General features: G+C 44.0%; 1 long non-coding RNA gene across 3 annotated transcripts in view; it reads left to right on the plus strand.

Annotated features, from left to right (window-relative positions):
• Nucleotides 1-22,477, plus strand: part of LOC113903580 — a 46,207-nt gene that overhangs the window by 1,998 nt on the left and 21,732 nt on the right. For 2 of the 3 annotated variants that reach the window (XR_003514187.1, XR_003514188.1), the window contains exons 2-5: nucleotides 7,014-7,108; nucleotides 8,057-8,159; nucleotides 10,948-11,148; nucleotides 14,373-14,471. This is a non-coding gene — a long non-coding RNA (uncharacterized LOC113903580). The remainder of the gene's footprint in view (nucleotides 1-7,013; nucleotides 7,109-8,056; nucleotides 8,160-10,947; nucleotides 11,149-14,372; nucleotides 14,472-22,477) is intronic. The other variant, XR_003514189.1, reaches the window with a different exon arrangement.

The following is a 22,477-nucleotide window of genomic DNA, read 5'->3' on the forward strand; positions in this document are numbered from 1 at the left end:
AAAAAGCAGAAGGAGGAGAAGGCAGCAGAGAATGGAAACAGATGAGGCCTTAAATCAAACGTGTTAGCGTGGTCCCAGCAAGGTGTGTTCTCTCATCTAGTGATTGGCAACCTGAGGTCTACTTGCTTAAGACCAGTGTCTAATAGCAGTAGATGGATCAGCCCCTTCAGGATGGAGGATGCACCAAACTAACATTAACTCTTCCATGCAGTTATTGTTCTTCAGGGTTTCCAGTGAAAAACAGATTTGAACAAACACAATATAAAAACCTTCAATGAAAAGAAATCTGTGAAACAAAATTCATAGGAATGAGTCACTTGTTGAGAGCATCTTTGCAAAACACTTGGGACTTCCTTGGTGGTCCGGCGGTTAAAACTCCCGGCTTCCAATGCAGAGGAACACAATTCCTGGTCGAGGAATTAAGATCCCACGTGTGGTGCGGCCAAAAAAAAAAAAAAGAACCACACTCTAAAGTGGAGGTCTTCAAACATTTTTGCTCACAGCTCACCTTTCTTTCCAAAGAATTTTGAAAAGCTCTGCACTCCCTCACCTGTTTTAAAGATAACTTCCACAATTTTTCCATGTAAGTATCCATGGTTGCCAAGGGTGTAATTTCCAGCAGATTGCAAATGTTAATGTTTTAAAGGAAGAGTACACATCACTTTGAAATGTGTCTGATGGAATCTAAACATGTAGACAACTTGATACTCATTTTCATCTGTTACAAAAAAAAATACATGAAAATTCTTATGTAATATCTGGAGATTGTATGTCCTTTATTTTAATTTTTTCCATCTGCCATATAATTTTGTCCTAATGAAATGTACTTTTATCCTTGAAAGTCTTTGATTAGTCACACTGTTAGGCTTCTCTGCAACAAAGTAGGTTTACAAACTGTGCTTCTGGTTGAAATTTGGGAGGAAGATTGGAGATAGATTTATGGTCCAAGGGAGTGAAGCACCCCTAGGAAAGTGCTCACCAGGTTGCTTCAGCATCATGCTCAGTGTGAGAGGAGCAAACAGCATGGTGCCCAGGACCCAGGAGTTCCCGCCAGTCCATCCCCTGTGAGCAAACGGCGGCTTCTCAGCAGGTGAGGGGAGGAGGCAAGTAAAATTTGGAAGTGCAGCAGCTGCTGCTGCTGCTAAGTCGCTTCAGTCGTGTCCAACTCTGTACCCCATAGACGGCAGCCCACCAGGCTCCCCCGTCCCTGGGATTCTCCAGGCAAGAACACTGGAGTGGGTTGCCATTTCCTTCTCCAATGCATGAAAGTGAAAAGTGAAAGTGAAGTTGCTCAGTCGTGTCTGACTCTTAGCGACCCCACGGACTGCAGCCTGTTACCTCGAAAAACTCTCTGTGAGATTTCAGGAACATGGACTTCCCTGGTGGTCCAGTTGTTGAGAATCCACCTGCCAAAGCAGGAGAGACAGGTTCAATCCCTGGTCTGGGAAGATCCCACATTCCATGGGGTGGCTTAGCCCCTGCACCACAACTGCAGAAGACTGTGCTCTAGAGCTGGTGCTCTGCAACAAGAGAAGCCACCCCAATGAGAAGGCCACGCGCCGCAACTGAAGATTAGTCCCCCGCTTGCTGCAGCTAAGGAAAGCCTGCTCATAGCAACAAAGACCTAGCGCAGGCAAAAATGTAAAAAAACAGACTTAAGGCATGTAAAGCAGCACTAGTTTGGCCTGAAGTGTGAGCGTGTGGCCTGAAAATAGGAGAAAGGTCTGTACCTGCTTTAGTGAGGTCGGTCCAGGGCATCATGGATTCAGTGAGCCCTGGGAACAGCCTGCATACCAGCCTCTGTAGCCCGATTTTGGTGGTGGCTGCCCCATGGGTGTGGGAGAACCCACCCTGGAAGCAGTTCTAGGGCAACATCGCCTGTGGGCAGCAGCCCCATTGGCAGGCCCACAGTGACGGCCCTGACTGGGCAGACTCACCCCAACATCAGGCGCTGCTTCCCCAGAGCAGCAATGCCTTCAGCGGCTGCCTTGTGTCAGTGGCAGCTAATGGGAGCGCCCTCAACCAAGTATCAGGTCTTCTGCTCAACTGAGGTTGAGGGGCTTTGCTGCAACTTCATGGGCGATGTCACAGATGGCCAATACAGGAAAGACTTGTTTGCAAACCCATGTGAAATACCATCCAGGTCCCCCTCAAAAACATTGGTATGAACTTCCAAGAGTCCCAGACAAAAGTACTGCTTTTCACTCAACACAGCCCTCTTTTGGCCTTATAGATACTTGTGGCCTGGGCAGACTTGAGGTCTGACAGAATTTCTCCAAAACTTCCACTAGACCTGTCCATCGTTACGTGATGAGAAGCAGCTTGGAAATAGAAGATACTGAGATGGAGGGTATAAAGATGGCATCTGAGTACAACCCAAAGTGCCCTCCAAGCTATGAGGGTTTGCCTTTACACAAACTGGGACTTTTCCATTATGGGCGATGACCCGATCTAATTAAGGGGAAATGGTGTTAGTGTAGGTCAAATCAATACAAAATAGTAAAGAAAAACAGAAGTTAGCCTGTTAAGGCATCCCTCCCAAATCTTACACAAAAGGAGAAAGAGAGGGGCATTTGTTGATAATCAACTAGAAGTAGAGAGATCCTGCCTGGAAAATAACCATGACCGTAATGGAAGGGCACTAAGCTGAGCTTAGTTTTATTTTCGGAGTGTCTGAAGTTCTCTGAATGAGAAGTCATAGAGGTGTGCCAAGTATCTTACTAATGCCAAAGTCTCCATCCTCTCTGCACAAAATAGAGGGGGCGGGCAGGAAGAGAATCTTTGTGCTCTAGGAAAGATTTCATGCTGTAAGATTGAAGCCGTACTTCTAGCAAATCACCAGAGATTCAGAATCAGTAAGTAGCTGAGCCTGGCCAAGAATGTGTTCTGAAGAGAACTTGCTGTATCCACTCTTGAGCTCCGTTTGGTTTTTTCCCAAGAAGCTGAGAAAACCTTGCACTGTAATGGTTCTGGGCTGGGAAAGCATTCAGGTTCCTGAAAACAAGTCAGCATGGGTGTGTTCACGTTCCTAGAAGCCCCCAGACTCTGCCCCTCATGGACAGGTGACACCCTCAACCCCACTGAGCCTTGACAAGGCGATTCTTTGACTCTATGCCAGCAGTCCCCAACCTTTTTGGCACCAGGCACCAGTTGTGCAGAAGATAAGTTTTCCATGGACCAGGGCAGTGGGATGGTTTCAGGATGATTCAGGTGCATCACATTTCATTCAGTTCAGTTCAGTTCCGTTGCTCAGTTGTGTCCGACTCTTTGCGACCCCATGTACTGCAGGACGCCAGCCTTCCCTGTCCATCAACCAACTCCCGGAGCTTGCTTCAGACTCATGTCCCTTGAGTCAGTGATGCCATGCAACCATCTCATCCACAGCATTACACTTACTGTGCACTTTATTTCTGTTATTATTACATCAGCTCCACCTCAGATCAGCAGGCATCAGATCCCGGAGGTGGGGGACCCTGGTCCTACAGGATCATCGCCAGGGCCTCGCACATCCTGGTGTCACTCAGAGCCTGCCTGGCGAGGGGAATCTGGGAGAGGGGGTTTTGGACTAATAATCATGGGTAGCTGAAGAAGGAGGGAAGAATGGGAGTATAGGACTTCTGTGATTGGCAAAACAATTTTGTATGTCCTAATGTACTCATCTGCTCTGCTTTACAACACTGAGAAGTGTTTACTTTACAGATGAAGAAACCAAAGTTTATAAAGCTGTGAGAAATTGAATCGGGGTAAAGTTGGAACTTGGATCTGACAGACTCTTGCTCCTGGGTACTCTCCAGCCCATTGCAGTCCTCCGTAGGGAGAGGAGTCAAGGGGAGGTCCCCTGTTCCGTACGCTGGTCTCTGGCTGCCATGTGCAGGTCATCCTGCCCGCCAGCCCCAGCCTTGAGCAAGGGCTCAGGGCTGCAGAGAAGCCACAGCGAAAACTCATTTCTCATGAAAACTCCTCGTCCAGACCTGGAGCTGGTCATGAACATGTTGCATCTATTTATAGAATCAGATAAGGAAGGGGATTTCCTGAAGAGAAGGAAAAAGGAAACCTAAGGATGTCACGTGGGCACCCAAGGAGTCCCCTGGACCCTTTCTATTCACGTGTGGAATACTAGCTTCATCAGGCCAACTCGAACTTTCGCCTTGGAAATATTGACAACAATTTACATGGAAAAGGAACAAGGTGGGGTCTTCAAATATGAGTCTCTCATTTGTCATTTGAGGCTTGGTTGCTAAGGAATCAGTTCCACATCTTGTGTTTGACCAACAGCTGTAACTCCAGACTGTTCAGTTTTGTTTTTCCTCTGCTGAGTCTCTTTAAAACCAAAGTAACAATCCCAACGTCTTTCTGTTTGTAATAACAACAAGCCATAATCATAGCTGCAAATTATATAGTAATTACTTGGTGGCTCAGTGATAAAGAACCCACCTGCCAATGCAGGTGACACAAGAGACATGGGTTTGATCTCTGAGTGGGGAAGATCCCCTGGAGGAGGAAATGGCAACCCACTCCAGTATTCCTGCCTGGGAAATCCCATGGGCAGAGGAGCCTGGAGGGCTACAGCCCATGGGGTTGGAAAGAGTCAGACACAATTTAGTGCCTGGGCACACACACTACTGAATTTCTTTAAAACCAAAGTAACAGTCCCAACATCTTGCCATGTGAAGTAACAGCCATCATCATAACCAACAATTATATAGTACTTACAACGCATGAGATATTATTTTAATTTTATTCCCACAATGACCCTATGATCTGGTTACTATTGTACCCTCATTTCAATGTATCCCCATTTCAGCATTTCATAGATGAGGAAACTGAGACATGAGTATCTTGCCCAAAGTCACAGGAGTAGAACCAGGATTCAAACCGCTGAGGTTTGGCCCCAATGTAGGTACCTAACAAGTCTACAAGAGATATACTACAGTTGTCCTTCAGTATCCACGGGAATTGGTTCCAGGACAACATACCCCCCAACCCCTGCCTCTGCAGATACCAAAATTTGGAGATGCTCAAGTCCCTCATATACAATTGCTTAGTGTTTGCATATAACCTGCACTCATCATGCCATACATCTTAGGTATCATCTCTAGGTTTCTTGCAATATATAATACAATGTAAATAGTTGTAAATACAATGCAAATGCTATGTAAATAGTTGCCAGTATGTGGCAAATATTTGCTATTGGAAATTTTTTCAAAGCATTTTTCATCCACGGTTGGTTGAATCCACGGATGCAGAACCTGAGGATATGGAGGGTTGATTTTTCTCTGAATTATAAGGGTTTCCCTAATGCCGCATCAGTAATACAGCACAGCTGTCTTAGCGTCATGATATCAGCATCTTCTTGTGCTCACTCGTGTCCGACTCTTTGTGATCCCATGGACTGTAGCCCATCTGTCTCCTCTGTCCATGGGATTTCCCAGGCAAGAATACTGGAGCAGCTTGCCATTTCTTTCTCCAGAGGATCTTCCCGACTCAGGGATCAAACCTGCCTCTACTGCATCTCTTGCATTGGGAGGCAGATTCTTTACCACTGAGCCACCTGGGAAGCCATCTTTCTTGCTTTTGTTTAAATTGTAAAGAAAGAAAGAAAAGAAAAGAATTCAGAATCTAGTGCCCTTAAGATGAAGTAACATCTGGTCTCTACAGTTAACTATCCTAATAATCTGTTTAGGTCAGATTTGCAGACTGACACTCAGTGTGACTCCTGGCTCCGTACTCATTGATCAAAGTATGTAAAATAGTAGATGATTTCATTGTTAGCAAGCAAGTAGGCACTGGTGAAGATAGCAGTGGGTAAGACTTCAGGCAAGAGGGAAAGGCTGGACTTGATTGCTGTCATTTATATCACTTGCTGCTGGCAGGCAAGGAGTTATGTTTACTAAAGAAAAGAGACAGGATATTCCTAATTCTTTGCTCTGTTCGGAAATGTTTTCTCAATAACTCCTTCCATAGCAAACTATGGCCATTTTTGTTTCAAAGACCCACTCTAAAAGCTCTTTAGACTTCTGGTGAAATATAGTGAGTTTAACACAAGCCTATACACCTAATAAAATGTCAGTTCTAGAATGTCAGGAATAAATATGTCAACGGTGCAAAAGACCAAATGGATCATGTAACATCTCTTTAGATTTAAAAAAAAATGGGTAAAATGTGATGCAGAATGGAGACCCAGCCACCTAAACACCTACCTGCAAGAGTAAACGACAAAGAACAGAGCATCGGTTTGCCCCCAGGAGCCCTAGAAATCCTGGTCTTGAGGTTATCGAGTATTGTGGAAGGTTGGTGAGGCAAGGAACTGAAAACATGGATGAAAGACTGCGTACACAGCGCGGCCGCTCTGCTTTTCTCTGTAACCAGACAGACTATCTACCCCCCATACACACACACACACACACACACACACACACACGAAACAAGAAATTATCTTCAATCTGAGTCTCTTGATTTAAAAGGCCTAGGGCTTCGCAGGTGACTCAGTGGTAAAAGAATTCACTTGCCAACACAGGAGACACAGGTTCAACCCCCAGGTTGGGAAGATCTCCTGGAAAAGAAAATGGCAAGCCACTCCAATATTCTTTCCTGAAAAATTCCATGGACAGAGGAGCCTGATGGGTTACAATCCATGGGGTCGCAAAGAGTCAGACACGACTGAGTTACTAAGCACACAGCACAGCACCTCCCACAAAGGAGCCAGACCAGAATCATCCCTGAGAATTTTCTGAACATCAAAAACCAAGAGAAATTCCTTAAAATGTCTAGAGAGGAAAAATAAAAGCATTCACATAACAAGTATCAGGAATCAAAATTACATTGAATTTCTTCATAAGGATAGTAGAAACAAGGGGTCATTACCTTAAAAAAATAGGGATTTTTTTTTTTTTTCTTGTCAAGAAGTACTATGCCCTATCCAAATGATCAGGGTCTTTTTAGATCTTGAAATCCTCAAGTGTTTTGCCTTTTGTATGTTCTTTCTCAAAAAAATATTAAATTCTGTTTTTCAGAAAAACAAGGGAGAAAACCAAGAAACAGAAATTATAGGAACCAGAGGATCCAACAGAGGATGACAGCTGGACAGACCTAGAAAGAAGTGACCTGGGTAGGAATAGGAAGGTGGGAAGGCTCCAGGGAAAAGATCTGAACTTAAACCACAACGACAGTACTGGATTGTTTGGAAAATATAATCTAGAGGCATATTACAGACCTAATGGAGTAGTTAGAGTTCACGATCGTAAGAATTAAGAAAATAGTCAATAACTCCAGGAACATTTTAAACATTTGAATAAGAAGGGGAACATAATGATGCGATTCTACTTAGCTCAGCCAAAAAAGAACCACATTTACATAATCATAATAACAAACTCCAAATATTGATTTACTTAAAAACATAAATAGGAAGATATAACTCAGATATAAGTTGCATTATAAATTAGGAAAAATGGGAACTGCCGTTAGATTTCTAAAACTGGGTTCATAAGTTTTTTTGTTTTAGTAATTTTATTATTAAAAATTTTGTTTAGTTTTTACGTTGTATTGGGACATAGCTGATTAGCAATGTTGTGATGGTTTCAGGTGAACAGCGAAGGGACTCAGCCACACCTATACCTGTGTCCATTCTCTCTCTAGCTCCCCTCCCATCCAGGCTGCACATAACACTAGACAGGGTTCCCTGTGCTAGACAGTCGGTCCTTGCTGGTTATCCATTTTAAATATAGCAGTGTGTACATGTCCATCCCAAACTCCCTAACTATCCCTTCCCCCCGTCCTTCCCCCTGGCAACCACAAGTTCCTTTTCTAAGTCTGTGAGTCTGTTTCTGCTTTGTAAGTAAGTTCATTTGTATCACTTCTTTTTAGATTCCATGTATAAGGGATATCATACAATATTTCTCCTTTTCTGCCTTATTTCACTCAGTATAAGAGATTGTCCTCATAAGTTCTTTTACTAAAAGTTGAAATTAAGGATAATTCCTTAAAAGGCAGTGCGGATGTGTCATCCCAGACATCTAGAGTGGCAAGTGCCATGTTTTTGTGTTCTTAATCTCTGCAGGGGTTGCTACACAGAGTAAAATGAATGAAGCGAAAGACTAACACTTACAAGACAAAATGCACAAAAATTAGAAAAATCAAAAAGAGTTCGAAGACAAGAAAAGGTAACCTGCAGTCTATACTTGGCTTAATTACTGAAATAATAACAGTCTATGAGGGATTTCAAGAGATAGTTAAAGTAATTTGGAGGGTTTATTCTTATTCCACTTAAATATATCTATGTATAAAAGTAGCATCTTGTATATGTATACATATGCATATATATTTATGATAAGCTATTTCTGCTTTATTGACTATGCCAAAGCATTTGACTGTGTGGATCACAATAAACTGGAAAATTCTGAAAGAGATGGGAATACCAGAACACCTGATCTGCCTCTTGAGAAATTTGTATGCAGGTCAGGAAGCAACAGTTAGAACTGGACATGGAACAACAGACTGGTTCCAAATAGGAAAAGGAGTTCGTCAAGGCTGTATATTGTCACCCTGTTTATTTAACTTACATGCAGAGTACATCATGAGAAACGTTGGACTGGAAGAAACACAAGCTCGAATCAAGATTGCCGGGATACATATCAATAACCTCAGATATGCAGATGACACCACCCTTATGGCAGAAAGTGAAGAGGGACTCAAAAGCCTCTTGATGAAAGTAAAAGTGGAGAGTGAAAAAGTTGGCTTAAAGCTCAACATTCAGAAAACGAAGATCATGGCATCCGGTCCCACCACTTCATGGGAAATAGATGGGGAAACAGTGCAAACAGTGTCAGACTTTATTTTTGGGGGCTCCAAAATCACTACAGATGGTGACTGCAGCCATGAAATTAAAAGACGCTTACTCCTTGGAAGGAAGGTTATGACCAACCTAGATAGCATATTCAAAAGCAGAGACATTACTTTGCCAACAAAGGGTTCGTCTAGTCAAGGCTATGGTTTTTCCTGTGGTCATGTATGGATGTGAGAGTTGGACTGTGAAGAAGGCTGATCGCCGAAGAATTGATGCTTTTGAACTGTGGTGTTGGAGAAGACTCTTGAGAGTCCCTTGGACTGCAAGGAGATCCAACCAGTCCATTCTGAAGGAGATCAGCCCTGGGATTTCTTTGGAAGGAATGATGCTAAAGCTGAAACTCCAGCACTTTGGCCACCTCATGCGAAGAGTTGACTCATTGGAAAAGACTCTGATGCTGGGAGGGATTGGGGGCAGGAGGAGAAGGGGACGACAGAGGATGAGATGGCTGGATGGCATGACTGACTCGATGGACGTGAGTCTGAGTGAACTCCGGGAGTTGGTGATGGACAGGGAGGCCTGGCGTGCTGCGATTCATGGGGTCGCAAAGAGTCGGACACGACTGAGCGACTGATCTGATCTGATCTGATCTGATGTGTGTGTGTATATATGTATATATTACATATATTCCAGAATGTTCACAGTGATGGATGGGTATTACGGTGTTGATACTGGTATTGTGAATGATCTGGAATTTCATCTATGTGCTATTATTGGTATAGTTAGGAAAAAACAGTTTTTAAATGAGTTCTTTTTATATAGATTGTGTTTTTTGTTTACTTTCCCTTTTGCATTTATAAAATTACAACATTTAGAATTGGAAGGGACAGGAGAGTAAATTAAGATGGTAAGCTGAGCACAGATTTCTAAAAATGACAGAAAGGAGATGACATGTTTAAAATAACAAACCCACAATATAACGGAAAAATAAGACGAGATATTCTTGGTGGACTAGAAATAAGGAATTCCTAAACAAGAGAAGGCAGGCAGGATTGGAATGATAGAGGAAGATGTTTTAAAAAAAAGCAAAAGTCTATTGTAGAAGGAAGAAGTCACTGGGGAATTCTCCAAGCCTCCAACACCAAGCTTGGAGGTGGCAGTTATGAGAAGCAAGAGGGGAGCCCAGAGGCTGATGGAGAGGTAACTGGTTACCGAAATAGAGTAGGAGTGGTCAGAGGGGATCAGCCCTGACCCCCTCCCTGCCTGTAGGCAGGAACAATGAATGAGAGCTTTGGAAGAATGCTTTGGAAACATCCAGAATGGGGAATCTCTACGCCTAGAACATTGACTACTGGCACAGTGTGTCCCATTTCTGCTAGAGAATAGTTGGAAGCAAGAAAGCATTCATGGGGGACTCCCCTGGTGGCCCAGTGGTCAAGACTTTGCACTTCCACTGCAGGGGAAGAGGGTTCAATCCCTGGTTGGGAAACTTAAGATCCCACATGCCCAATGGTGCAGCCAAAAAGTAAAAAATTATAAAAGAAACCATTCATAGACAGGATCCAAGGAGATTCCAGCTACAATGATGAGCTTCCAGCTAAGAAAGGTCAATCATTTGAAAACAAAGCAATCCTGCAGTACCCTGAATCATCGTACCAAACTCAAAAAGTGAAAGTACCACTAGAAGAGTGTCCTCTTCTGAGGACAGGGACCTTCTTCTGAGGGTAATCTTGTGAGAGAGAACAGGATATAACATCCCTGAAACCAACAGCACTTTTTTAAAATGGAAATTATTAAAGGCTTGGAAATAAAAACTATGATGGTCAAAACAAGAATCTGCAGGATGGCATCTGTATCTTCCTTTCTACTGATTTCCTGACTGCCTCTTCATGGACAGGGAGCTAATCTTATCAAGCAGTCTATTCCATTGCAGGCGAGCTCAAATTTAAAAGCTGAGCAGTTCTCTGTTAAATTGAATCTTGTCTCTTTGCTCTCAAACCCTTTGGTCCCAGGTCCTCCTCTGGAGCAAAACTAAATTGACTTCTTCGTCTGCAAGAAAGCCTTTCAAATATTTGCAAGCATTTATTATGTCTGTCTCTTTAGTCTTGTTGTCTCCAAGTTAAAACAGTCAATTCATTCAACTGTTTTTATCTGACCGTTTCCAGATATTCTTCTCCTGCTCTTGATTATTCTCAATACCTAGGATAGAGGCTACTTAAATCAGGTCTGGAGTCACACAAGATGTTTCAGATGTGGCCTAATTTTCCCACAGCAATATTATTACTTCCTCTGGTTACTCAACTGCTATTAATAACATCTAAGCTGACATGAGCATGGTGCTTTCCTTGAAGAATTCCAGGAAATGAGTAAGTAGGTCTGTTTCTCTCATGTTTAATATCTGGATCTCTCTAGTAAATATTTAATAACCAAAAGTTTGGCTTCAGAGATTATACTAGATGCTGTTGGGATTTCAAGAATGAATGCCACATAGTTGCCCTCTGGAAGCATACAGTTTAGTAGGAAACTTAAGACACATGTATAAATAACCTCCAATGTAGAAAGTGTAAGAAATGGTGGAATAGGACAGATACGGAACTAGGGCATCCAAAGGAGATATATAATCTAGAAACAAAAATCTTTCCTGATAAAAATGTATCTCAGGAAGCTGAGGGCAGAGTTCTCATTGCCCAGGTTCCTTGATCACACTTTGCCTTGTGGTCTCTTCCAGGTACCAGCTCAGTTCAGTCCTCGGTAGGGAGTCCTTGTTATTCATTTTCTGTTTTTAAAGTTTTTATTGGAGTATATTGTGCTTGTGCTCAGATGTGTCCTACTCGTTGCGACTCATGGATTGTAGCCCACTAGGCTCCTCTGTCCATGGGATTCTCCAGGCAAGAACACTGGAGTGGGTTGCCATGCCCTCCTCCAGTGGATCTTCCCCACCCAGGTGTCGAACCCGCATTTCCTGTGTCTCCTGCAGGTGGATTCTTTACCACTGAGCCACCCGGGAAGCCCTTATTAGAGCATAGCTGCTTTACAATGTTGTGTTAGTTTCTACTGTACAGCAAAGTGAATCAGCCGTAGATTTACATAGATTCCCTCTTTTTTGTATTTCCTTCCTACTTAGGTCACTATAGAGCATTGAGTAGCATCCCCTGTGGTATACAGTAGGTTCTCACTAGTTATCTGTTTTATACACAGTAGTATATATGTGTCGACCCCAATATCCCAATTCGTCCCACCACCCATTTTCCCCCTTGCTATCTTTTTTTTAAATTTGGGTTTTTTTATTTGGAGGATAATGGCTTTACAATACTGTATTGGTTTCTGCCATATATCAACATTAATCAGCCATAGGTATACATATGTCCCCTCCCCCTTGAACTTCCCTTCCACCTCCCACCCCATCCAACTCCTCTAGGTTGTCACAGAGCACAAGGTTTGAGCTCCCTGGAAAGTGAAAATGTTAGTCACTCAGTCATGTCTGACTCTTTGCAACCCCATGGACTGTAGCTTGCCAGGCTGCTCAGTCCATGGAATTCTCCAGGCAAGAATACTGGAATGGGTTGCCCTTCCCATCTCCTTTGAGTTCCCTGGATCATACAGCAAATTCCCACTGACTGTTTTACATATGGTAATATTTATGTTTCAGTGCTACTCTTTTTTTTTAAGTCTTTATTGAATTTGTTACAGTATTGTTTCTATTTTATGTTTTGCTTTTTGTCCACAGGAGGCATATGGAATTTTAGCTCCTCAACCAGGGATAGAACTTGCATCCCTGCATTGGAAGGCAAAGTCTTAACCACTGGGCTGCCAGGGAAGCTCCCCGCTACCCCGCCCCAACTCCTTGTTGTCTTAAAAAAACTAAAAATAGAACTACCATGTAACCCAGAAATCCCACTCCTGAGCATATACCCAGGGAAAGCCATAATTCCCTTTTTACTCTTATTGTTTCCTCCTAGGCTAGAAAATAGTCTGAGAGGCCTGGGTTTGAGAATGAGCCTTTCCAGTGAACTCATCCCTAGGTAAATGTCCAAAAATATTGAAAGCAGGAACTCGAGTAGATAACTTGTCCAACCATGTTCATTGGAGCATTATTCACAGTGGCCAAAATGCAGAAGCGACCCAAGTGTCCATCAGTGAATGGAGGAATAAGCAAAGTGCGGAATATTTTTCAGCCTTAAAAAAGAAAATAAGGACTTCCCTGGTGGTCCAGTGGTTAAGACTCCATGCTTCCACTATAAGGGGCATGAGTTCCATCCCTGGTTGTGGAACTAAGATCCCACAATGCCAAAAAGTAAACTAAAAATAAATGATAGAAAAAAATTTTAAATTAAAAAGGGAAGTAATTCTGACACATGCTAAAACATGGGTGAGCCTTGAATATATTATGCTTAGTGAAATGAGCCAGTTACAAAAGAACGAATACTGTATGATTCCACCTATATGAGGTGCCCCCCAGCAGTCAGTTCATTGAAACAGAAAGCAGAATGGTTGGCAGGCAGTGGAGCAAGGTGGGAATGGGAAGTTGGTGTTCAGTGGGTGCAGAGTGTCAGTTTTGCTGGATGAAAAGGGTTCTGGAGGTGGATGGTGGCGATGGTTATACAATAACATAGCTTTATGTGATGCTGCTAAACTGGACACTTAAAATGATTAAGACGGTAAGGTTGTTTTGGTAACTTATTTTATTTATTTATTAATTTTGGCTGTGCTGGATCTTCATTGTTGTGCATGGATCTTCATTGCTGTGCATGGGCTTTCTCTAGTTGCTCTACTTGGGCTTCTCGTTCTGGTGGCTTCTCTTGTTTGGAGCCTGGGCTCAATAGTTGTCACACACGGGCTTAGTTGCTCCATGGCCTGTGGGATCTTTCTAGACTAGGGATCGAACCCATGTCCCCTGCATTGGCAGGCAGATTCCTAACCACTGGACTACCAGGGAAGTCCCCAAATGGTAAGCTTCATGTTATGTGTATTTTACTACAATAAAAAAAGTGTCTGCATCTTCTTGGGCCTTAGATATTATAGCATTCAATTCTTCATCCTTTTTCCCGACTCTGAGCCACGGCTTTGCTCTTCCTTCTAAGGCCTGTGTTACCTTAGAGGTAGTCCCGATGCAGGGCTGCCTCAGGGCTGCTCTAACAGTAACCAGTTAACCAGTGTGTTCCCAGAGCAGGGACTTGTCTTCTGGGACCACAGCCAACTAACTCATGCTGGAATCTTCTAGGGCTAGACTCTCTTGCTATGTGGGGATCTCATCTGCCCACAAACCTGCCTGGAACAGCCCATCAGTTAACCAAGAGCATGCTTGGCTTTGGTCTGGCCTGAGCCTGAAGTGAAGGGTCTCTGCCCCACCCCTGCCAATCTAGCATTTTCCACAGAAACTCATTTTGAAGGAGGCTCTTTGCCCAGCATCCCACCCTCTATTTTCTGGAGAGGAACCCTTCTCAGAGTTACCTACTCAGGAGACAAGCCAACAGACTTGAAGAAACTGAAGTGATAGTGTCGTAAAGAGCAGTCTCTTAATTTATGTTGACAAAAGTTGTTTAACGTGATGCTTTACAGTTTATGATTATTTATTTATGATGCTTTACAGTTCACTAGAGACTGCCCACAATTCACTCAATAGGAGGCCATCAACAGATAACCTGAGACGTTGGCTCACCTCTCAGCTGTCGAATCCTTACGAGGAAGGGTGAGTCTTTTCAGGAAAGAAGAGTTATTCACTAATTATTGATATTGATGGGATGATTACATGGTGTGTTATAATAATAGGGTTATGATAATGAGTCTGTGATTGAGCGGAAATCCACTGGTCACAGGTCCGTAAACATTCTGCTTTTAAAAAAATATTTATTTATTTATTTATTTTGGGCTGTGCAGGGTCTTTGTCGCTGCACACAGGCTCTCTTTAGTTGCAGGGAGCGGGGGCTATTCTTAAATGCCGAGCACAGGCTTCTCATTGCGGTGGTTTCTCTTGTTGAGCACAGGCTCAAGGTTGCGAGGGCTTCAGGAGTTGCAGTGCAACTTAGTTGCCCCAAGGCATGTGGGATCCTCCAGGATCAGGGATGGAGCCCACGTCCCCTGCATTAACAGGATTCTTCTTCCTTGGACCACCACGGAAATCCAGCATTCTGCTTTTGTACGAATACTGTTTCACCACAATATTATAGACCCCAAAGCAATTATATCTCCCAGGTATCCAGGGAGCCCACAAGGGCATCCCATGGGCTGCATTGTATCCCCTCCCCCCAAATTCATAGGTTGGACTCCATACCCCCAGTACCTCAGAATCTATTTAGAGAGAAGATCCTTAAGGAGATAACTAAGGTCAAATGAGGTCACTAAGGTGGGCTTCATCTGATCTGGGTAGTGTCCTTATGAGAAGAGGAGATTAGGACACAGACACGAAGGGAAGCCCACAGGAGGGCAAAGGGAGGAGATGGCTCTCTACAAGCCAGGGAGAGCTGTCTTTGACACCTTGATCTTAGACTTCGAGCCTTCAGAATTATTAAGCCTAACAGAATTAAATTGCTGCTGCTTAAGCCACCCAGACTGTAGTATATTGTAATGACAGCCCTAGCAGTCATACCCTCCATCACAGCCAGTCCACTCCTCTGATGCCTTCATAATCCCATTCCCTTTCGTGACATCATAGCCAAGACATTAGGACCGAACTGCTTGGATTCACGAAGGAGCCAAAGGAACACACAGCTCATAAATCTTCCTAACAACACAGCATACCTTAGGAAGAAAACAACAACAACAACAACAAAATATGGTGGGAGGAGGTGGGGATGTACCAAGTCTATTAAAAAAGCATCTTTGTTATTACTCATATTTCCTCCCAGAGTAGAGCTCTTCCAACTTAGGAAGGCTTCCCGGCACAGGCACTGTTGCACTGAAAGCTGAAGAGCCAGGCATCTATACGCCACTGTTGCAAACAGTCCACTGAGATTGTGCAACCTCTAAATAAGGAGCTCACTTTGATTAGAATGTACATGAACATGAAAACTCCCAAACTTCTATCCCAAAAGAAGGATGCCATTTCCAGTAGCCAGAGAGCGTAGGTGGTTAGCTCGAGTTCTGCTTTCTCAAAACGTCTGCCTTGTATTTCTCTTCCCTTCACAACCACCTTCAACACATCCCAGTAGAGGAGCCATATGGTCACACCGCCTCCTCACTCTGGCCGTGCCAAGATTCACTTTTGCTTCTTCGGGAAACATTACAGCCCCCAGGCTGAGATGCCTGGAATATGAATCTTTGGCTTAAGCATGATTCTGGTGCCATGGACCCTACCTATCGCCCAAATTTTCTCGCCAGGATTGGGAAGTGTTTTCTCAGCTTTTCCCTGATTTCTTAAGCTCTGTGCCCCGTGTGCTTTATCTGCTACAGCCCCCCCCACCCCCGCTCTGGATTTGTCCATGGCTGCTCTGCTGACACTTGGATATTAGCTTCCACTTCTCATCTGCTCACCTTTATGGTGCCCAGGAGTTTTCCCAGTTGAGGGTTACAAGCCTGTCACAGGTGCCCCGTAAACAAAGACTACCTTTCGAGACACAGTAACAACTCCTAGGCCAAACAAACTCTTTGCCCCTTTAAAAAAAAAAAATCTATTTAACTGCCCCATATCTGGCCAACATTTGAATACTTCCACCTTCTCATCTTACCAAAGGAATCTTTGTGCCCAACTCAGTGGCAAAACAATTTTGATTTTTTTTTGCATTTTTCTTTATTTTTTTAATTAATTTTTTTAGAGGATAATTACTTTACAAAATGTTGATATTTATTGAAAGCCAGGAGACTTCCCTGGTGATCCAGTGGTTAAGACTTTGCTTCCAGTGAAGAGAGTACAGGTTCGATCCCTGGTCAGAGAGCCAAAATCCCACATGCCTCATGGCCAGAAAACTAAACATTAAACGGAAGCACTGTTGTAAAAACTTCAATACAGGCTTTAAAAAAAAAGAATCTTAAAAATAAGAAAGCTGGGCAAAAGATTCCTCCCTAATGTTGTCTGCCACTGATAGCAGACCTGAGTCCAGCGTATGTTCACACTGGAATATATGTTATACCATAGCATTCCAAGCATCAGAAAACATCATTCACAAAACATAAACTTAAGGCTAAGAATGCTGCTTCTGACCTCTGTTGGGAATCACTGCTTTCTGTCGCTGGGGGTCAGTTGAACCAGCGTAATCACCTTTCTTTGAAAGTGACACTCATCTAACCCTCTCACCAGCTCTTAGGCTAGACGATAGGTGAGCTTCTGTCATTTGGTCATTTTTGTTCCCATTTCCTCTTTTCCTAGTTGGCCACCTACATGCTGAATCACCTAGGATTCTGGGATGCTTTTCTTTTTTCCTCCATCTCTCCACACTTAGGACTTTCTGATTGCACCATCTCTATTTGCCCAGAACTGGAGGCTTGAGTGTGCAGAGCTGTTTGTGCCCAAGGCTGTTGCATTGTATGCTGGGAACAGGGTGGACGCTGCAGGTCCCCGCAGCTGCCCTAAGGAACGCTAATTGCCTGCTGAAAAACTGAGAAATAAAAAATGCCTCAAGGACGATGCTAGACCCACTGAAGGATAGAATCCTTAAAGCACAGCTCCAGAAACTTCAGTCTTTTAAAGAAAACAGTCTTTTTCTCCCCCCGCCCCAGTTATTTTACTTCCCTTGGCTTCATCCTGTTCTCTTAGACCATTCTAGGATCTATTCTTCCCAGACCTGAACAAGGCATATCAAGCTAACACACGCGTGCGCGCGCGCGCGCGCACACACACACACACACACACACACACACACAGCCCAGAATCAAGGTCTCTGCTGTTGTCAAGTTCAGGATTAGCTGGAAAAGCCCTGCCTTTCTGGTCTTGTCTCCCTATCATGAAATGCCATTTTCCCCAGACATTCTTGTAATCCATGGCCATTCACCAATCAGAAAGCCCAGTGGGGTGATATTTAATTCATGTCTGTCAATCACAACACAAAGAAAAGTCCTTCAGCTGGCCACTGAGAGAATCCTCTGCTACAGAACAAAGAGTCCGTGGGGATCTGTGGTCCCAGCCTCGCCTTGCACTCAGGGGCGGACCCAGCAGCCCTGCTGGCCCTTGCCTGGTTTCAGAATAATTGTGGCTTTGGAAGCAGCTAGGCAGATTAAAGAGATTAAATCCACAGCGCGTCCCTTCGACACAGTCAGGGGAGAGGAAGATTGGGACTTTCATGTTTTAGCTCTTCAGTCGCAGATCAGCATGTCCTTGGCACTGGACCTCTGCATCGAATCCAAATATTTGAATTTTAGAGTAATCGCCGTCGCCCAGCCCTCTGCACGGGTGGTTGTAGGAGCTCCGTGGTTTTTACACTGACGTATCAGCAAAACAAAGCGGCTGAGATACAAATCTAGTGCATGAAAATGAAAAAGCTTCACTTCCCCGCTTTGCATTTATCTTTGGAAGTTAGAGGGATATGAATAATAAATAAATGAAATGAAACGCTTCCGTGGCAATTGTGGGTAACACAAACACAGGATTCGAAGGCAGCAGCTGGACAACAAAGGAACAGTGCCTCAAGTTCAAGATTAGCTCACCAAAGCTTTTTTTTTTTTTTAATTCTCCAAAAACAGTCACGTGGAAGTGCAGTGCGCTTCCTCCTCTCCCTGCTTCTCCTGTACCAGTCTTGGAATCAAAATGATCTTTATGTTGTCACTACCTGTCGGGACTTCAGCTGAGGCTCCTCGGTAATGCAAGCCACATATCTTTTTACTGCAAGGATCCTTTCAATATATCTTACATATTATTCATTCCAGATACTTTCACATTTGTTCACTCAGTTTTAAGGAAGGTGAGGGATATTTTAGCAGTCCTTTTCTGGGCTCGTTTTACAACTGGAAAAAAAAATGCAGTAAGGGAGGGTGATTTAGAAATAAATGAGGGGTTGCACTGTGGGAAGAAAAACAGAAGCCAGTGGTTGGGGGAATGGGAAAATACCTGGTTTTGAACCTCACCCTTCTGATTCCTGACTTTGGCAGGATCTCTAAGTTCTTCCCTGTTAAATGAAAATGATTCCTTTCTCATAGTAATCTCACTACAATTAAATCAAGTAACACAGGTAGAGACTTCCAGGCACACAGTTCAGTTCAGTTCCGGTCACTCAGTTGTGTGCAACTCTTTGCGACCCTGTGGACTGCAGCACACCAGGCTTCCCTGTCCATCACCAACTCCCAGAGATTGCTTAAACTCATGCCCATTGAGTCGGTGATGCCATCCAACCATCTCATCCTCTGTTCATCCCCTTCTCTTCCTGCCTTCAATCTTTCCCAGCATCAGGATCTTTTCCAATGAGTCAGTTCTTCATATCAGGTGGAGCTTCAGCTTCAGCATCAGTCCTTCTAATGAATATTCAGGACTGATTTCCTTTAGGTTTGACTGGTTGGATCTCCTTGCAATCCTAGGGACTCTCAAGAGTCTTCTCTAACACCACAGTTCAAAAACATCAATTCTTCGACACTCAGCTTTCTTTATGATCCAACTCTCACATCCATACATGACTGCTGGAAAAACCATAGCTTTGACTGCTGCTGCTACTGCTAAGTTGCTTCAGTTGTGTCCGACTCTGTGCGACCCCAGAGACTGCAGCCCACCAGGCTCCCTTGTCCCTGGGATTCTCCAGGCAAGAACACTGGAGTGGGTGGCCATTTCCTTCTCCAGTGCTTGAAAGTGAAAAGTGAAAGTGAAGTCCATTAGTCGTGTCCGACTCTTCACCACCCCATGGACTGCAGCCTACCAGGCTTCTCCATCCATGGGATTTTCCAGGCAAGAGTACTGGAGTGGGTTGCCATTGCCTTCTCCGTAGCTTTGACTAGACAGACTTTTATCGGCAAAGTAATGTCTCTGCTTTTTGGCTCTTAGAAGTAGTAGTTTCTTTCTTAAACCAGTGACACATTGCCCATAGAGAGGGAACTTCCACCTCTAAGCAGGATACCCTGGAGCCCTGGGAGAGCGCCATTGATCCTGGCAGCTGACTGGCCTTGTGGGCTTGGCTCCCTAGGCTGGATGCCCATGGGCTTCCTACCTGCTGCGGCAGCAGCAGCAGCGGCCCTTTCAGAGGTTCCTCTGCCTCTCCTTCACTGGATTTGCTGCCTCTCGTGGGTGGGGAGGGGTTTGGGGAAGAAGTTAACCCTGTGAGACCAAGAGCCTTCTTGCTGACTGATAGGCTTCTTCTAGCCTATTAGCCTAGGCTGCAATTAATATTTCAAAAGTAAAAAATCTCCAGGAAATCTGCCTTTCACATGTGTCTGCCTTACAAATGCAGAAGCAACAACAGCAGTGTTCAGGGTTTTAAAAAATGAGTCCTGGAGGACTTCCCCCTGGTCAGACTCTGCCTTCCAGTGCACACTGGTGTAGCCAAGGTTTCCTTCAGGCTTGGGTTTGGAACTTAAGACTCACTTAGCCTTTCCAAAACCTCTGTTACCTCAGTGGTAAAATGAGGTGCTTGAATGAGAATATTTCCATTTATGAGCTCATTCCTTACGTAGCCTCTGTGTTTAACTACTGTAAACTAGGGAGAATAATGGGGCTTCCCTAGTGGCTCAGACGGTAAAGTGTCTGCCTGCAGTGCAGGAGACCTGGGTTCGATCCCTGGGTGGGGAAGATCCCCTGGAGAAGGAAGTGGCAACCCGCCTGATAGGCTACAGTCCATGAGTCGAAAAGAGTTGGACATGACTGAGCAATTTGACTTTCACATGTAAGTTATTGTGAGGCTTAAATCAGGTAATCCAGGTAGTAGGTGTAGATCTCAAGCCACAAGTTCTGATACAAAAGAAATACATATGTAATTTTTGAAAAGTCACATATCCTCTGAGCCCTAAGCCTCTGGGTTACTGGAAATTTAACTTTGAATCTTCTTGGACCTTTCTGCCCACATCCTCCAAGTTCCAGGGCCTTCCACAGCGCCAGCATTTTGTTGGGGGTGAAAAGGAAGAGATTCTAGTCCATCTGCGATGTCTGTCGCCCTTGCTAACATGAGCCTTTTACCCACTCTCCTGCCATGCTTGTATGGACTGAAAACAAATGCACAGCCTAAAAGTTGAGAATTATGTTTTATTCAGCAGACTGACCAGGATGAAAGCCCAGGAGTCAGCCTCTTATATACATCTGAGGGACTGTTTCAAAGAGGTAAGGGAAGAACCAGGATATATAGATATTTTTGCAACAAAAACCAGGTAGTAGAAACATCAAGGAATTACTGTTAATTAAAGAAAACCCAGAACATTTTTCTATGTTCTGTTTTGTAGCCTTAAGAAGTGTTTCAAACATATCTGAATGTATAAAATAAGAGTAAATGCCCTACATGGTGTGATGCTGCATTATATATAAAACCGTGTGCATATATTAAATTTTGTCTCTCGAAAAAAAATAAATAAATAAAGAACACCCAGATGTCTTCAGTTAACAAATTTAGTGCTTTTCCTATGGGAAGATACAAGAGGCTGAGCTCATTGAAATCATTCTTTTGATATGCACCTTAGTTGTCTATGGAGAAGGAAATGGCAACCCACTCCAGTACTCTTGCCTGGAGAATCCCATGGGTGGAGGAGCCTGGTAGGCTGCAGTCAGCCAGTATCCTGTTTTTCTCCATCCTGAATCCCCCTCAGGCTGCACTGTTGTGATGGTCGCAGTGGTTGATGGCTTGATGACCAAGATGTCCTTTGTTTGCTGATATGGCTGGCGACATTCTTCACCCACACTTGAGAACAGACAATCTTGACTATGAAACTGCACACCTCAGATGGGAACTTGAACCCACAGCCTTTTAGTTGAAATCGCACACTTGGTCTCAGAACTTAATGAAGCTCAGTTTCTTGATGTCTCAGCAAAGAGAGAATTCAGTGAGAGACAAAGTGATAGGTAAGATTTACTTAGAAAGATACACATTCCATGAGCCTCCCTGGTAGCTCAGCTGGTAAAAAATGCAGGACACCCCTATTCGATTCCTGGGTCAAGAAGATCCCCTAGAGAAGGGATAGGCTACCCACTCCAGTGTTCTTGGGCTTCCTTGGTAGCTTCGATGGTAAAGAATCTGTCTGCAATGTGGAAGACCTGGGTCAAATCCCTGGGCTGGGAAGATCCCCTGGAGAAGGGAATGGCTACCCACTCCAGGATTCTGGCCTGGAGAACTCCATGGACAGAGGAGCCTGGCAGGCTACAGTCCATGGGGTTGCAAAGAGTTGGACAGGAATGATCAACTTTCACTTTTACACATTCCATAGACAGAATGCAGTTCATCTCAAAAGGCAAGAATAACCCTGGGAGAAACACACTCCACAGAAAGAGTATGGGCCACCTCAGAAGGCAAGAGACCCTGAAATATGGGGTGGTTAGTTTTTATGAGCTGGGTAATTTCATAGGCTAATGAGTGGGAGGGTTATTCCAACTATTTTGGAGAAGGGGCAGGGATTTCCAGGAATTGGGCCACCACCTACTTTTTGACCTCTTATGGGCAGCCTGGGAACTGGGGTGTGTCATTTAGATGCTAGTGCATTCAGTTCAGTTCAGTTCAGTCGCTCAGTCATGTCTGACTCCATTCGACCCCATGGACTGCACCATGCCAGGCTTTCCTGCCCACCACCAACTCCCAGAGCCTACTCAAACTCATGTCCATCAAGTCAGTGATGCCATCCAACCATCTCATCCTCTGTTCATCCCCT

Source organism: Bos indicus x Bos taurus, chromosome 13 (assembly GCF_003369695.1).
Source record: "Bos indicus x Bos taurus breed Angus x Brahman F1 hybrid chromosome 13, Bos_hybrid_MaternalHap_v2.0, whole genome shotgun sequence".
Lineage (NCBI taxonomy): Eukaryota > Metazoa > Chordata > Mammalia > Artiodactyla > Bovidae > Bos > Bos indicus x Bos taurus.